At 34.4% G+C, this 13,596-nt stretch overlaps 1 protein-coding gene across 1 annotated transcript in view; it reads left to right on the top strand.

Moving 5' to 3' along the window:
• LOC121443466 (ribosomal protein S6 kinase alpha-6-like) overlaps nt 1–13,596 on the top strand; it is a 160,084-nt gene that overhangs the window by 69,187 nt on the left and 77,301 nt on the right.

Here is a 13,596-nt window from a genome sequence, read left to right as displayed (position 1 = left end):
TTATTGTATGGTTACTTGTCCCTTTTCCCTTTCCATTATATTAATTTAAGCTAGAGTTAGATTACATTACATGTTAGAATAACTTGCAACAAGAGATTTTTTGGAAATAAATTGAATGAAGTACTGTGGAATGGAAATCTTTATACAGACAAATATTTTTAAACTAAGTGATTCCAAAGTGTTTTAATATTCCAAATTTCTTAAGAATTGATTAAAAGTGAGATGAATGAAAAATTTTAAATTTTCTTAAAATGTGGAAATTGTAGCTTCATAGATAAAATATCTAACTAGACTATGGGGGTGGGGAGATTTTGTTTCATTGTGAATATCAAGTATTTATATGGGAAGTAGGGATCTTTCAAATATCTACTATTTTATGTCTAGGTGTGCTTAACTTTGAATGTACGGTCTTCTAAATTGTAATTAGCACGCACATTTTTTTTTAATTTGCAGTATGTTTTAGGAATTGTAGATATTTAACAATAGGTTTCTACCTCTGCAATTTTGACAAATACTCCAGTGGAAATTGGTAAAACATATGAAGTAAAAACAAAAGGTGAAGGTAATGTGGTGAAGGTATTATTTCTGCTTCTTTGTCTAAAACCATTTTGATTGGTTAGATCTCACCCAGCAAATAAGTCTATTAAAATATTTGGGGTGAAATTTTAGTGCTACATGTTGGCAGACCCATTTTGTTTTTGTTTCTTGTGCTGATGTTCATAAAAAAAGCAGTTTTAATTTATAGAGTTTATGTTTATTTTCATTACACCTTTTGATATTGACTTTGGAAATTCTGGTTTTTAAGTTTGAACTTTACATTTCTCAACTGTGATAGTTTTTAGAATAAAGGTATTTTTATTGTGTTATGTATATGTTATTATATATAATGGGATATATAAAATGTGGTGGAATCCTTTAAAAATGCAAGTATAAATTTGTTAATTTTGATGTCAAAAGAAATAATTTCTCTGTGCTTATCACTGGTAAGAGTAAATAAGAATTATTAAATTATAGCCACTCATATATTTCAAGTTTTTTTCAATGTTTACCTTTCTTGCTTATGTGAGCAGTTGACAACTTTATAATTATCTTTCAGCAGTGTTCAAATTGATTGTTTCTGAATCTGAACATGTTTGCCCACAAGAAAACCATGGATAGTAACAGTTTTCGATCGATGCACTATAGCAAGCTATACAGATGAAGAGCTTAATTATTGTTGGAAAGTTTTTCCTATGGAAAAATGTGTCGAGGTTTCAATCAAAAATTAGTTTGTTTCCATTGAATAGTAAGTAGAAAATGGGCCTGCAGAAGGGAAAAAATGGGCTCCATTGGCTCCTGGGGAAAGATTCTTAGAAACAGGGACATAAGGAAAGCAAGACGCTCTGGTTGTGAGTGCCCTTGCAGGGACTGTCTCAATTAGGTCTGCTGGGAATAATAACTTCAAAGGGCATCACCCCTCAGGAAGCTGCAATTTTAGCTCTTGCCTGGATTCTGTCAGGATCAGGGAAGAGGTGTTACTTGAGATGGTATTGGTTGTTCCTGGGCAAGGGTCATAAAGAACAGCTTGTTTTAGTACCATGAATTCTTCATGAATTAGTTCCATGAACATTACAGTTTGTATAGTTTCTGGGTTTTTTGGTTTGTTTATTTTTTGGTGTGTGAATATTTGCTTCTTTATGAAAGAATTGATTATAGAGTTTTGAAATTGCATATTATATAATAAATATTGTACTAGAATTCTGGTACTTTTATATTATCAATATGTTTTTGTTTAAGGGCGTTAGTTGGGGAGTAATTTAATTCATTGATGAAAGCAGTTTGAGCTTAAAGCTATAGTCATTAAAATTTTAACCAGGGTAGATTGAGAAAACTTGCAAGTTTTAATTAATTTTTATGGTGCTCTGTAGTAATAAAGGAAAGACCATGAGCATTGAAAGCAGATGAATCTGTATTCCAGCCCCTAAATAGATATATGATATTACATGTTACCTTTATAAACGGGAAGAAGAGATATTTTCAAAAGTTTATATGTAAAGGAAATTCAGTACTGCGTTTAATACACTTAGCAAGTTGACTTTCATATATGGAATGTGTTTAATAAATAGTAGTTCTCTTTATTTTCCCATTAAATTCTTAATTATTATCATGTATATAAAAATCCTGGGGGTTTAGGTAGTTATAACCATAGTCCCAGCCTTTCTATAATGTGATTTTTAAAAAACACCTCCCTAAATCTGATCTTTTCATTCAAAGGTATTGAAGTTGTCATTCTGCATCTTTATAATCACCGATAGGATGATACAGAAATACATAGGAGATCATATATAGGAATATTTAGAGGGATAGGAAGAGACAAATTTTATTCTTGCAAGTGGTTAATGAGGCATTTCATTGACATTCTGTTTTGTTAGGTTTTTGTTGTTGCTGTGTTTAGAATTCTTACTGAGTACAGACAACACATTATAGAGCAATAATGTGAAATGCCTGAAGATACATTTCTGAATCATATTCTTCCCTCATTCATTTAATTTAGGTGAGAAAGACAGGAATTTGGGAAATTGTTATAGTAAGTGACACAAGATCATTTAAGAAGGGGTACAGTGATAGCCATGGTGGTTTTGGGATAAATCTGATAAGGCATTGTGAAGAAGGTTGGATTTGATCAGGGTATTTTAGAGTGATAATATTTCCATAGTAGTGAAAGAAACAATTCAAATGGGTGGAGACAGTATAAGCAAAACTGTACTCCCTTTGGAAAGTAGAGGTCTGGTATCACTGGGATGAGTCTGTGTTGTAAGAGTGGGAATATTTTGTGAAATCACATGAATTGTATAGGTTTTTAAAGCAAGTTTATGACTACAATTTTATTTTGTTAATGTAAGCTATTCTGTAAATTTATTTTGTAAATGTAAACATTAAGTGGAATCATATTTATGCTTTGAAAAATGACAGTGGCATTCCCGGGGATAGATTGGAATAGGTGAAATATTGAAGGTGGGAATATCAGGAGACTGTTGTATTCATAGAAAGAGAGTGAGAATTTTGGAGGAAAAGTGAGAGGTTAGCAAGATAACTGATCAGAGACATCTTGCAGAACAAGAATAGATAGAGCATAGTAACTGATTAGATGTTAGAAAAAAGAGGCTAGGCTGAACAGCTGCCATTAGAAGCCTGAAAGTCAGAATTATTTCAGTTAAACAGGTAATGTGTGCTTGCTAATATAAATCTATGCTAGGCAGTCAATCCTTGAAGTAGAAAGAGAAAAAAAGCAAGGTGAACATCCTTCCTCTCCAGTGTAGTCTTGAACAATAGTAGCCTATTCCCATTTGGCCATCTTTGTAATGGTTCAAAATATTTAGTACCTATATACTTATTATTAGCTAATCCGTGCATTTAAAGTGATCCTTATTCACATTATTTTTGCTTCACCAAATGTTTGAAGTGATGAATAGTCACAAAGAGTCAGGAGCATCTGCATATCTTATATATTCTTGCCAGGTTTATATTGAATACACCCCTCTCCTATAGAAGTCCCTTCCTTGTTTTTCCAAGTTTATCTTTAAGCCAGTCTAGTCTCCAAATATTCAGGTCAGCTCATTCTAGGGCAGGGCCTCTACATTTCCCTACCTTGATTAATTCATCATGAGAAGTAATCATTACCTTGATGTTCCATAATAGGACCAACCAGTGGTGCAGTTGTTTTCTTGGGCCACATTATTTAAAACTCGTGCTCATAGTCTTCTCATTTCTACTTTTGAGAAGGAAATCAAGATATTTATCTTCCTGTGCTTGTGCTTGTTTCCATGGTTGCTGCTATCATTGTATTTAGTGATAGTTCTAAAGACTTAATAAGCACACGAAATTCAGTACTTTGTCAGAATTTGACATATGCTTACTTATGTTATTTCTAAGGATTATTTACTACTCTTCTTGATAGTTAATTTTTGGGTACATTTTGGAAATTTTTCTTTAAATGGAAAAGAGTTGCACAGGCCAGAGATCTAAAGAGATAAACTACTTAATATCTAGCTTTGGCTTATAGAGATATGTTGTAAATTTTCCTGCAGGTTATCTTGTGTAACTAATTTTACTGCCATGTTTTAATCTGTACATCTGTAGTCATGCCCCCAATCCCCAGTGTGTGTGAGACAGAAAGTAGGTTTGCTGCATAAGGTTTATTTCACAGAGTATTTGACATAGTTGATAGGAAGTATAATTAATAAACTCTCACTATCTACTAAAATGAAAAGTAGCAAATAATATGGAAGGATGGAAATAGAGGATGCAGTAGAACACAGATAAGCAAACTTTAGGGTGCTTTACATTTTAATATAATTTTATTATAAAATTTGGCCTTCAGTTTCTTGGTGTCAATTCTCATTGAATATTAGATTAACTTTGGGGTATTTTTGTTTTTAAGGTTGCACAAGCCAGTGCTGTACTCTTAGAAATGTTGATAGTAAACTGCTTTGGAAAGGACCTCAACATCGTTTTTCAGATGGTTATGATATCCAGACATTGTAAACAAGTCTAGGCCAAAGTAAAAAGAAAAATAGTCCTGTAAAAAGTCAATTCCTAAGGTTGGAATTAGAAAAATAATTTTACTGTGAGTTATGATTTGCTTCTGAGTGTTTTGGTATGCTGTTTTAAAGATGTGACTGGGACCAAAGGAGATATTTGATCTGTTTTATATGCTAGCGTTGTTTAGTTCTAAATGATTTACTTTTCCATCATACTAAAAACAAAATTGTAGAGTTCTAGCTTATTGAGATATAGTGTGGCCATGTAATTAGAGAGTTGTGTTAGTTATTCTTCTGTCACTTAATAAAATATCTGGGAAAATAACCTAAGAAGAGGAAAGATATTTTGCTTCACAGTTTCTGTGAGTTCAGTTCACAATCATTTGTTCTCATTGTTTTGGGCTTGTATCCAGGTAAAACATCATGGTGGGGAGGCCATGGTAAATCAAGGCTACTTTTTGTGTGATTGCCAGGAAGCAAAGTAAGAGGAGAACAAGAAGGAATGGAAAAAGTATTGAGAAATCAAGACATTCAGTCACCTTCTTCCCCCTCCTAGGTGTCACCTAAAACTTCCTGCACCTTCAAATATCATCACCTGGTCATTTCAGATCCAAAGCATAGAAATATTAGTTAAGTAAGGGAATAGTGGCCCTGTTTGATTAACAAATACCTCATTTGTATCAGCTAACTAAATAAGTAATCACTTTTTTTGACTCACACTTTTAGCTAAGATTTGAGTCTGTTATGTCAGGAAATATATGCTAGAACAGTTCAGTTCATTAAGAGTGTGGCAAATCATCACTGCAAGAATAAATGAATACTTAGAGGCCCTTTTAGAGGACACATGTGTAGATACTCAGAAGAGATAGGATAACTAAGTAGATCAGATATTTAGACAGTATTAATTTGATTTCCTTTGTTGTGTGTGTGTGTGTGTGTGTGTGTGTGTGTGTGATGCTGTATATGTCAGATCTTTCTTTTCACTCTTGTACAGTGTCCTGTTATGTGGTCTTAATAAGTTTGGCTTATTCATTATTCAGTTAAAAAAACATTTGGATTCTACAAGAGCTAGTTCCAGGACAGGCTCCAAAACCACAGAGAAACCCTGTCTCGAAAAACCAAAAAAAAAAAAAAAAAAAAAAACATTTGGATTGTTACTAGTTTGTAATAATTATGACTAAGGCCATTATATAAGTTTGTGTGTAGATACTGATTTGAATGGAACTTCATTTACCTTGGGTAAATACTTATGAATGAAGTTGCCATGTGAAAGTTCCAGCTTCTTTGAATTTGTGTAAGTACTTAATATTGCTAGTTAAGATTAAAATATTTATTCCTTCTGATAGGTGTATAGTGGTATCACACTTTTTTGAGCTTCCGTTTCTGTTATTACAAATTTTGTTGGCGATTTTTCGAAACACGTATTTGTCATGCACATGTTTTTTCTAGTGAATCATCTTAATTTTTGTTGCTTTCTTATGAGTTTTGAGAATTCTGGGAACAAGTTCTTTATCAGACTTTGACTTATGACCTTTTTCTTCCATTCTGTGACCTGTATTTTTATTTTATTCTCTTAATGGAGAGTAGAGGTAGACCAGCCTGGCCTCGAACTCACAGAGATCCACCTGTCTCTGCCTCCTAAGTGCTGGGATTAATGGTGTGTGCCACCATCACCACCCGGCTGGTATTGCTTTTATGGAACATGTTTGCTATTTTCACTCAGCTTCAGCTTTATAGGCTATTGGGTCATGGTTTCCTCGGTTAATATTTGCCACCAAGTTTTCCTAATGAAAACATATTTTGGGTAAGATGTAGTAGCTTTCTTTCTGCAGAAACAGAAACATTTTATTTTTAAAAGTATTTTTTATTCTTTTTCTTTACCTTTTTTTTGGTGAGGTGAGCATACTATGGTATTGTATGTTTACAGAATCTGACTTGGATTGGGTTTGTTTTTGTCTTATAATTACTTTGATGTGTGTTTGTTGGTGGTAGTTACTTGAAATTTTTGATATGTGTCCTTTGGTAGTTACTTGAAAATTTTCATTTGTAAAATGGAAATCAGTGTATTTATGATTATTTTGAGACAGAAATAGGGCAGGTATACTTTATATATGTTTGATAAGAACAGTTTTTTAAACAAAAAATTTATTTGTCATAGACAAAGTTCTTTAACCTTAAAATAACACCATAGACAATTTATACTCATTTCATATTTTCAAGGCATTATAATTTAATTATATGGACATTATATCTCTAAGAGGTTATTATAGTGAGAAGCATTTTCTACAAAAAATTTATTTATGTTACATACAGTACATGGGTTCTTTGCAAGTAAACTTTCATATATATATATAATTAGTTACTTTTTTGTCATCTGTCCTTGTGATAAAAGTGACAGAAATAGTGCAAAGGGTATAAAGATCTATTTTGTTTAAGATTTCAAAGGGTTGGTCCATTAAGGTGACAGGTATAGGAGAGACACATTATAAGGTCAATCACATGGGCCAGGAAACAGGGGATAGTCAATGTCATAAATCTATTATTCTTCTTTTCCTATTTTTATTCACCTGGGCCCTATTCTGAGATACTCCCTACTTTTCAGTTAGTTAATCCTTTCTGGAAACACCCTCACAGATAGACCTAGAAGTATGCCTCACCAATTTCCTATGTGATTCTAAGTCTAGTCAGGTTAACGGTGGAGATTGACTATCACAGTTCTTATAGGTACATTAGACTTCCTGTAATGGATATTAAAACAATAAGAGTTCCAGAGGTTTGTTGTCTAAGTTTTCAAGCTATTCTGGAACTAATGCTAACTCTTAATTTAATCATGTTTGATTTTATACATACCATATCTAATTGGAGAACTATGTACTAAAATTATGGCAGAACACATAAATAGCTGTTGTAGGAATAGTAGTAGATTTTAAAATTTATACCGATTCTCATAATTTTATAATGAAGTTTTTAAAATGAAGTTGTTCAAAACCTGGCTAACAACATAAACAGTGACTTTAAAGGACAGGTTTAACTGTGTTGCCAGAGTGATCTCATTATCTTTGTCTCAAAGTGATCCTCCTAAAGAGCTGAAAGAATGTTTTAGGACACTTTGTCAGATTTCTTTGCTGTATTTATTTATTTTTTTGTTTATTTATATATTTGCAAGCCCTCAGTATTGACCATAAGGCCTTGAGAGATATCTGTGAGCAGTCCTTGGTAGATTTAGATACGACCTTGGTTAGATAGGCCTGAGAGTTTATTTAGGCTATTAGGCCCTGTGGCTTGAGAAGATTGTTAAGACCACAGTAGCCATTTCTTTTCTATAAATTACAATAACTCTGTCTCTGAAGGTATTGGTTTGAATCGCTCTAGTGTTTTGGCAAGGTATCCAAATTAGATAAATATTACAACCTGATGACATATGATAGAAGCTTAAATATAATCGTCTTTTTAACTTTTATATTTTTAAGTTCTACATTATTTGATAACAGTTTGATTGACATTTTTTGGTTTTAAATCCTTTTGAAATATCTGATGCCACACTAAAATATTGAAAGTGAATTAATACTGGTTCCAGAAATTGAACTAAATATTCTTAACCCATTAGTCTCTTAATGGGATTAACAGCTTCAAATATCTAATGCACTGTTTTTCTTACTTTCAGGGAGATGCATTTACAGTTTTTCTGCAGCTAAAGTTATGATTGTCTAATTAGCATTCAAGATGCTTTGAAACTTAAGAATCCATTTTGGTGGCTTTTTTAAAAAAAATATTTATTTATTCATTATGTGTACAGCATTCCTTCCATGTGTGCCTGCAAGCCAGAAGGGGGCACCAGGTCTCATCACAGATGGCTATGAGCCACCACGTGGTTGCTGGGAATTAAACTCAGGACCTCTGGAAGAGCAGTCAGTGCTCTTATCCACTGAGCCATCTCTCCAGCCCCTTGGTGGCCTTTTTTAAGATCTGGAATTTGTGTTGCTTTTGTCTCAGTCTTCCAGGTGGCAGGATTACAAGTGTGCACCAAAATATTTGTCTCTTGGTGGATAGTTTTTAGAAAAAAATGCAAACATTTAGAAAACATTAGAGAAAAGTAAGTTGGAAATAAATGTTGAGCTAAGTTCATACCTATGATCCCAGCTCTTGGGAAGCAGAGGGAAAAGGATTATGAATTCAAGACCAACATGGAGTACATAGAAAATTCTAGGCTGGCTCGAGTTACGTAGTGAGATGCTATCTAAAAAAAATAAAAGCAAATAATTGGATGTAGTTTGTGGTGGCCCTCATGTAATAACAGTATCTGGGAGGCAGAGGCAAGAGGATATCTGTGAGTTTGAGACCAGTCAGGACTCTATATGGACTAACAGGCCAATCATACTATATAACAAGGGACTGTGTCACCATCATCATTCCCTCACCACACAAAGAAAATGTAGCTTGATTTTTATGAAATTATGATATATTCTGGGTAAACGGTATCCTCTGTGTACTGTGTAACTTATGATCACAAAGAGATGATATTTTAGTCTGTTGTTTCACTGGGAGGATACCTTACTGTCTTTGTACATCCTTAAATTTATGCTTATAATTTACAAATTATATTGACTAGAGATTAGTAACTTTTCTATAGGAGTTCAGGTAACTCTAAACAATATATGACAGATGACACATATTCTATACCTTTAGGGAAACGGGTGAGTGTAAAATTACATAAGTCTCATCTTGTTGGCCTTGTGAAAATGGGCAAAATTTGACACATGGGCCATAGTTTAGATGAAGGGCTTTATTATGTATTTCCTGACATTTGTAATAATTTTGCTAACAGAAATTAGACTTAAGAAACACATTTTTAAAATTATCACATTTTGAAATAATTGCCATTTAAAGAATAATTTGTAAGAAATATGTTGTGTAGTACTCCATTGTGTAAATGTACCATATTTTCCTTATCCATTCTTTGGTTGAGAGGCATCTAGGTTGTTTCTAGGTTCTGGCTATGACAAATAATGCTGCTATGACCATAGTTGAGCACATGTCCTTGTGGTACTAAACAGCAGAAAAAATTAATGACATCTTCAAATTTGCAGGCAAATGGATGGAGCTAGAAAACATCATCTTGAGTGAGGTAACCCAGACCTAGAAAGACAATTATCATATGTACTCACTCATAAGTGGTTTTTAAACATAAAGTGAAGAAAACCAGCCTACAATTCTCAATCCCAGAGAACCTAGACAACAATGAGGACCCTAAGAGAGACATACATAGATCTAATCTACATGGGAAGTATAAAAAGACAAGATCTCCTGGGTAAATTGGGAGCATGGGGACCTTGGAGGAGGCTTGAAAGGGAGGGTAAAATGTATAGCTCAATAACATCAATTTAAAAAAAAGAAATAAGTGATATTTTAAAAAGTCTTATGGCTAACCTAAGCTATATTTAAAAATTATTTTAAATGAGATGGATTCTGTTGGCTTTTATTTATTTATTTTTTCCATCTCATGTCTATCTCCTCTTTTTTAATTTATTTTTTATTGAAAAATTTCCACCTCTTTTCCTCCTCCCACTTTCCTCCCCTCCTCCTACCTCTCTCCCCTTCCCTCTCCAGTCCAAGGAGCAGTCAGGGTTCCCTACCCTATAGGAAGTCCAAGGTCCTCCATCACCAAGGTCAGTTGGACTGGAACTGATGGAGCATGTGATCTGTTGGCTTTTAAAATGGAAAATTAGGGTCCATATAGGTGACTCTGGCTAAGAAACTGCTCTACTCTTGTAGAAGACAGGTTTGATTTCCAGCACCTATGTCAGGTGACTCCTAACTGCCGGTAGCCCTAGCTCCAGAAGATATGATTAGATATTCTCTTCTGGACTCTAAGATACCTGAAGTCAGACTTGTACATCTGTCCCCAATATAATTATAATTTAAAATAAATATTTCTAAGATTAAGAGTCAAAATGATAGCAAAATGACTTGCTGGAAATTATGTAGTTGCTAGAGAAACTTTTAGACATTTCGAGTCAGGAAATATAGCAGGTATTATGGCACTGACTTTAAATCATTCAGGTTACAAATATAGTCATTCCTTTCTACAAATATTTATCCAGAGCCTATTTCCAGGTAATGTTCTATGTTGTGGAGTAATAGGGTAAGAAGATGTGATCTCTTCACTCTAGAACTTATGAAATGAGATATTTAATAAGATACTCTTTCTTTCCTTTTGTTTTCTTTCTTTTTTTCAAGACAAGGTTTCATACTAGCCCAGGGCCTTTGGAACTTACTGTGTAGCCCAGGTTGGCATTGAATTCACAGTAAACTTATCTCAAGTGTGCTAAGCTTACTAGTATGGGCCAACATACCTACTTATTTAGTATTTTCTGATAGAAAAATATGGGAGTTACTATGAGACTGAATTTAGTCTATGTAGAAGGAGAAGGAGAAAGTGTGACTTCACAACTTGGTTCAGATGAACTGACATGCAGAGAATAGGCAACTAAAGTAGTAAAGATTCTAAAGACTATATATATTTTTGATTTTTTTTTTGCCTTGAGTATATGTTATTAGCAAATTCATTTCACAGCAAAGCTTCATAACTGCTTTTAAAGACCTGACTAAGGAAATAGCTTGGAAGTTTTATGTATTTGTGTTCTTAAGTGTCTCTTTTTAGATTTTCAGATAAGTTTTTCAGATTGATTTCAAACAAAATAGCTCCCTTTAAAGCTTATCCCAAAGCAATGGCCATGGCTGGATGGGCTGTGCCTGTCAAAGGACCAGGAATTTAGAATAGAATCCATGTAGGAATATAGTATCATTAGAAATCTGGAAAGAATATAGACAAGTTATTTGAGTATTTTAGGTACTATCTAGCTTCTTATAATAGTCTCGACTGTGGCCTTAAGTCTAAAATATTAAAGACATAAGTGTGGGTCAACAAGATGGTGTGGCAGGTAAAGGTGCTTGCTTCCAAGCCTAATGACCTGAGTTCTGTCCCTGAGACCCATGTAGTAGAAGGAGAGAACTTACAAGTTGTCCTAAAGACTTACACATGTTAGCTGTTGTAGCATGAGCCTTGTTAATTCAATGTAATAAAAAAATTGGAAATAGATAAATATCTACTGTAGCTATTAGTTAACTACGGAAGGAGTTTTTATTTCTTTATTTAAAAAATTTTATTTTTCCATTCAACTATTTACACTTCCTTCCCTCCTCCCAATCCCCTCCCTCTCTTGCCCTGCTTGAGAGAGGGCCAGGAATCCTGCCCTGTGGGAAGTCCAAGGCCCTCCCCCCTACATCCATGCCTAGGGAGCTGTGCATCCATATAGACTAGGATCCCAAAAAGCCAGAACATGCTGTAAAAACAAGTCCCAGTGCCTTTATCAATGGCTTCTCAGTCAGCCCCCATTGTCAGCCACAATCAGAGGGTCCGGTTTGATCACATGCTCATTCAGACCTGGTCCAGCTGGATTTGGTGAGCTCCCATTAGAACAGGCACACTGTCTCAGTTGGTGGACCAACCCCTTGCAGTCCTGACTTCCTTGCTCCTCTTCTCCCTCCTTCTGCCTTTCAACTGGACCTTGGGAGCTCAGTCCGTTGCTCTGATGAGGGTCTCTGTCTCTATCTCCATCCATCACTGGACCAAGATTCTATGGTGATATTCGAGATAATCATTAGCACGATAGTAGGGCAAGGACAGATCAGGCACCCTCTGCACTGCTGTCCAAGGACCTAGCTGGGGACATCCCATGGACACCTGGGATCCCCTCTAGAGCCAAGTCTCTTGCCAACCCTAAATGGATCCCTTGCTGTAGTTATCTTCTTCCCTGCTCCTATATCCACCCTTCCTCCATCTCCACACTCCCATTCCCCCAGGCTCTTGCCAGACCTTCCCTTTTAAAACCTCTCCATGCAACTGAATTCATTATTTTTGGTCATTTGGTTTTGAGACAGGGTCTCACTATGTATCCCTGTCTGTCCTTGATCTTTCTGTGTAGACCAGATTGGCTTTGAACTAATAGAGAGCCACTTGCCTCTGCTGCTATTTTAGCTTCTGGCTATATGACTTTGGCTTGTTTGGCACTTCATATAAGTAGAATTATAAAGTGTTTTTCTTTTTGTTAGTCTCCTATTTCACTTAAAATCATCAATTTAGGGTTCATCTATTTTGTAATATGTGTCAGGATTGTTTCTTTTTTAAGGCTGAATAACATTCCATTGTGTACATATACTACGCTGTTATTTATATAACTACTGACATGTACTTAGGTTGCTTCATCTTCCCGTTTTGAATACTGTTGCTCTGATCATTCAGTACACAGTGATGTCTTTGAGACTCTGCTTTCAGTTTTTTTGGTTTCACAACCAGAAGTACAATTATATATAATATGCTAATTCTACATTAATTTTTTTTAAGTAGCAGCTTGATTTATATGACATCTTGCTGTTTTACATACTTATCAGCACTATACAGGTTACTCGTATCTGCAGCTATGATGGAATTGTGTTTGTAAAAAAACAAATTCTAGGATATGTTCTGAGGTGTGCTGTAAATTGAGCCTGTATTTTTGTGATTTTTTAAATAATCTTTCATTGAATAACTTAATATATCAGAAGTAGCTAAATGCTGATAATCTCACTTTGTAGACATTCCTAGCTTAGAATTTGCTGTGTAGCACAGGCTGGCCTGAAAGCCATAGCAGTTCTCCTGCCTCAACTTCTCAAGCATCTGTGTATGAAAGGAATATGAAATTAATGTGTTCTATAACATGCTTATTAAGATAGTAACTTATTTTCAGAAAACAGCATTAAAAGACAGCATATCTTCTTAGTCTTAACTATTATGCAAATGTTTTAAAGTTTTAGCTCTTTTTCCTAGGTTACTTAGTAAGATATAATTTACAATTTCTTATCAGTAATATGAGAACAAAGATGAGTTTAATAAAAACATTTCTAAAGTATTAAACCTGTAAAAATTTTCTCTAGAAAGCCTTTTAGAGAACTTTTAATCTTAGACACTTTTGAGCAATAATTTGATTGTAATAAATATCAGTTGCTACATAACACTTTACTGTCAATTTACAGATTA

This window comes from Microtus oregoni, unplaced genomic scaffold, assembly GCF_018167655.1.
Source record: "Microtus oregoni isolate MIOR12 unplaced genomic scaffold, Mior012 000107F_ref0000227, whole genome shotgun sequence".
Lineage (NCBI taxonomy): Eukaryota > Metazoa > Chordata > Mammalia > Rodentia > Cricetidae > Microtus > Microtus oregoni.
The sequence above is the reverse complement of the archived record's forward strand: the minus strand, read 5'-3'. Positions and strand labels throughout refer to the sequence as shown.